This window comes from Penaeus monodon, chromosome 21 (genome assembly GCF_015228065.2).
Source record: "Penaeus monodon isolate SGIC_2016 chromosome 21, NSTDA_Pmon_1, whole genome shotgun sequence".
NCBI classification, from domain to species: Eukaryota; Metazoa; Arthropoda; class Malacostraca; order Decapoda; family Penaeidae; genus Penaeus; species Penaeus monodon.
The window spans coordinates 4,199,087-4,199,481 of record NC_051406.1 but is presented as its reverse complement, the minus strand read 5'-3'; positions in this window follow the sequence as shown (position 1 = coordinate 4,199,481).

The following is a 395-nucleotide window of genomic DNA, read 5'->3' as shown; positions in this document are numbered from 1 at the left end:
CTGTAGATCATAATTCCGAAAGTATCTTAAGTCTTTGACCTGAATATCCTGTGGCAAAGAAAAAAAGAAAACGAAAAATCAATCACGCACACTTTTTTATTAGGGAAGACAAGATACCGCTGGGTTAATTTTTTTTCCTTCGGTTATCACTGATTCCCGTACTTGTTCCTCTAAACCCCTTGCCAATTCCTTAATTAATATGAATATCCTCATCAATGATTCACCAAGATTTCCGGCAGTTCATGATTAATATGGTAATAACCCAGCGCCTTCAATCCTCCCCCTCGTCCCCTCCTCTCCCTCCCTCTCATCTCTCTTTTCTTCCTCTCGCAATATCCCGGAGTCATCAAGGTCAGCCAAAAAAAAGGAAAAAATTTGTTCAAGTGGCGATGTAT